The sequence below is a fragment of the Microtus ochrogaster genome, chromosome 2 (assembly GCF_000317375.1).
Source record: "Microtus ochrogaster isolate Prairie Vole_2 chromosome 2, MicOch1.0, whole genome shotgun sequence".
In the NCBI taxonomy this organism is placed as follows: domain Eukaryota; kingdom Metazoa; phylum Chordata; class Mammalia; order Rodentia; family Cricetidae; genus Microtus; species Microtus ochrogaster.
Genome location: NC_022010.1, coordinates 88,783,533 through 88,787,203, shown reverse-complemented (window position 1 = coordinate 88,787,203; position 3,671 = coordinate 88,783,533).

The window sequence follows — 3,671 nt, the reverse complement described above, 5'->3', positions numbered from 1 at the left end:
TTCAGATTGTTGGGTGAATTCTTGCATTGGTGCCTGCCCATCTCTTCCTCCGAATGCTCCCCTATGGATCTTCTTTCACAGGATCAGGTCTCCTTGCCTACTGATGTACCTTCCCAGTGATGTCACTCCCTAGTGATGGCTCTCCTGGTATTCTAGTGTTGTCTCTCCTGGTGCTGAGATCAGATCTCTGTGCCCAATGATGGCTCTCCTGGTGCCAAGATCAGATCTTTGTGCTGGTTGGGTAGCTCGTAAACAAAGTGCCTACTTTGCTTGCTCCAGACAGGCTATTAAGTGGCCGCTTTTTTAAAGAGAGAGACCATGCTCCAATGGGCTGGTATCTCAGCGGCTCTTGGCTGGAGGAGCAGAAGTACCTCCCGCAAGAGTAACAAACATTTATAAACAATATTTGAAAATCTGGGCAAAGTTCTCTCCAAACTGCTTTCTGTTTGTTGTTGGGCAGAGTTATTTTGTGGTTTATGGAGACCTTCTTATTATTTTTTTTATAAGTGGTTCTTCCTTGTTACTTCTGCCATAGATTTAGTGAAGAGTTCTTGTTTTCAGTCTGCATTGTAATCTTAAAGAGATATGTTCTAATACAAAGGAAGGAATGCTTCAGCAACAGAATAGATGAACTTGACAGTGAAAGTAAGAGTTTTGATAAAGGAATATATTTCAATACCCAGAAGAGCCAAACAAAATTTTAATTCTGATTTGAGAGTCTGGCATACACAAAATTTACAAGATTAATTCATAATAACTCTTTGTTTTGTATTCTCAGTATGGACATTTTTCACTGTTTGATTTATATGTTATAGATAAATATATTATCTATGTTATTGATAAATTAAACATTTTGATCATTTCAGTCTCTTTAAATGAAACATATTATATTAAATTTCCTTGTTGAAACATTCTATCTGTGTTCTTTTGAGTATCTGCAGACAAAAGTTCACAGAAAATAAGATTATGCAAATGTTGTTTGGTAAATGAATATATGGTACATTTCAACACTTTGTCTTTTTCATTGTTTTTAGGTAATTAAGCAATAAGAGAGAAAGAGTGTGAATCATGTGTCACTTATTTACACATGGTAGGTTATTATAGCTCTGATGCTGAATGCCAAATCTACAAATGAGTGAAATGTGAATAAGGCAGAACATGCCTCAGTTAACATGTCTAAATTCATTATGAAATGTGACTCAGAATATCACATTAACATATGTAGAAATGGTTTAAAATAATAAGCAAATTTATGTCAGCAAATGATAACTAGGAATCTTGTGACTTGAACAGTGTTAATTAAAAGTTCAGAATTTGTGTTGAAAATACAGTTGGGTCTTATTAATTCGTTATTCTTTCACTTGTTACTTTTGGCTCTGACACTCAATTTGTTAACATTGTTGTTGACGCAGAGCCTAAAAGTATCAAATAAATCTTACAAGTAGTGATTACACTGTAGCCATATTTATGTCACTCAGATACTTGTATAGTTGCTTCCTTTTTTATCTTTGTTCTTTCAGAATTTCAACTTGCTAAAATATATCAGACATATTCACACAAGAATATTTCTCCAAAGTCTTGAACACCTCATTATTTTCATTAAAAATTTATGTCCTTTTCCTTTTTAAAAAGTATTGTCTTTCTCTGTATATGCGTATGTGTGTGCATGTGTATGTGTGTTTTGTTTTGACATTTTTCTCTTACTTTACTCTTAGTTTGTATTTATTTTAATTTCATTGTCCCTTTCATATTTTCTGGTTGTTGTTGATAGGGTAAGAGGAGGATGTAGAAGCAGTTATTGGGGGTTGAAGAAGATGGTCAAAATATATAGGCTGAATGTACTATTTTGCTGGTGAGTGCCCTTTTAAATTCTTCTACTAATACTCTTTCCTTGTTATTATTTCATTATTCAAATATTCTCAGAACCATTGCTCTTAGAAGAACCATTTGTACTGTCATGTTGGTATGTCACATACTGCTAGTAAATATGCAATACTATGCTATGTATAATTTGCCAGTTTCTACTTTTCATTCTTATTTTTTCACATTAGTAAGTGATTATCATAGAGAAATTATAAAACCTAATAATAATTTCATAGTATAACACCTTAAGTAAAATTTAGACTACTTACGTTTTTATTTTTCCATTATGTTTCCAGGTTGATGCATTCATTATTTTAAGTCTTTTAATTTTTCTTCATTCTGTGGTTATTCTTCTGTATTTTAGGGACACTTTGAAATTTTGAGTCTACTTAGTTTTGTAGAATGTCCTTTATTTTAAACTTTGCTGATGTCTTCTGATGCTCCTTGGAAAGTGAACATCATTGGAAAAAAAAATAGAGATAATGTGCTCTACATTTGCATCTGCAAGTGTGAATTCATGTTATCAACATATGTGTTATTTAAAAATCAAAAATTTTTGTGGGATAATATGGGTTTTCCCAGTATTTTTTTATTTTATGATTGCATTTTTATTTTATAATTAGCAAATGTTTGTGTTGTAAGCATGTTGAAATGTTGTGCATATTCCATCTGTTGTCTTAAACCTACAAGCACTAACCCTTACATACTTCTAAATTTATTAGATAAAATTCTTACCTATTGAAGGCTTCTCATTTTTCCTGATGTATTTATCAAGTCTGCCATGTACTTGTATAAGCACAAACACACAGTATTAATTTTATTCATTAGTTTATAAGATATATTATTTTTCACTGGAGTAATCAAATAAGAGGCTCCTCAGAGCTATATCATTTCAATAGACTAAAACCGACTACCAATTTTATATAAAAATACCTTTTATAATTTGTTTGTATGTGCTATCCTACTGTACAATTTTTCACTCCCAGCATTAGAATAATGGCTTAAATTTTCAAGGAATTATGTGTCCTTTCTTTTCTTCTTTCTGTTCTTCCTTCTTTCTTTTTCCTTCCTTCTTTTCTTCCCTTTCTCTCTTTTTTCTTTTTCCTTTCTTTCTTTCTTTCTTTCTTTCTTTCTATCTATCTTTCTTTTTTCCATCTGTCTTTCTTTCTTTTGAATGATGTGGTATATAATAATGCATCCTTATAGATGTTCATATTTATGTATGAACAAAAAGATATCTTTAATGTCAATACAAATCTGGACCTTTACAATGAATGTCACTTCCTTTATCAGAACACATTAGTGAGATATCATCGTGCATATTTCATTAAATCTTAAAAAATAATCTATCATTTATATCATTTGGTATATTTTATTCATACCACTATAGTGTTTAAATATATATGTGTCTGTGTACCACATGTCAGCCTGGTGCTTGTAGAGAACACAGGGTGGCAACCAATTGCCTGGAAGATAACTTACAGACAATTGTGAGTAACCATGTTGGTGTTGGAACTTGAACTTCAGTCCTCTGGTACAACAGTTAGCTAGTGTTCTTAAACACTAAGCAACCTCTTCAGCACCAACTTTTCTTTATTTTTCAAAATTAAGGTTGGAAATTCATATTCAATGGTCAGTGATTAAGGCAAAAATTTAGATCAAAATATGACTATTTGATTCAAACTATAAAATAATGAATTGGATTGGCTAGCACTTAAAAGTTATATATGCCAATGTAGAAATAATTAATATTTTAATATTGATAATCAATATTTGGGGATCAAATATGTATGAAAAGGAAAAGGGAT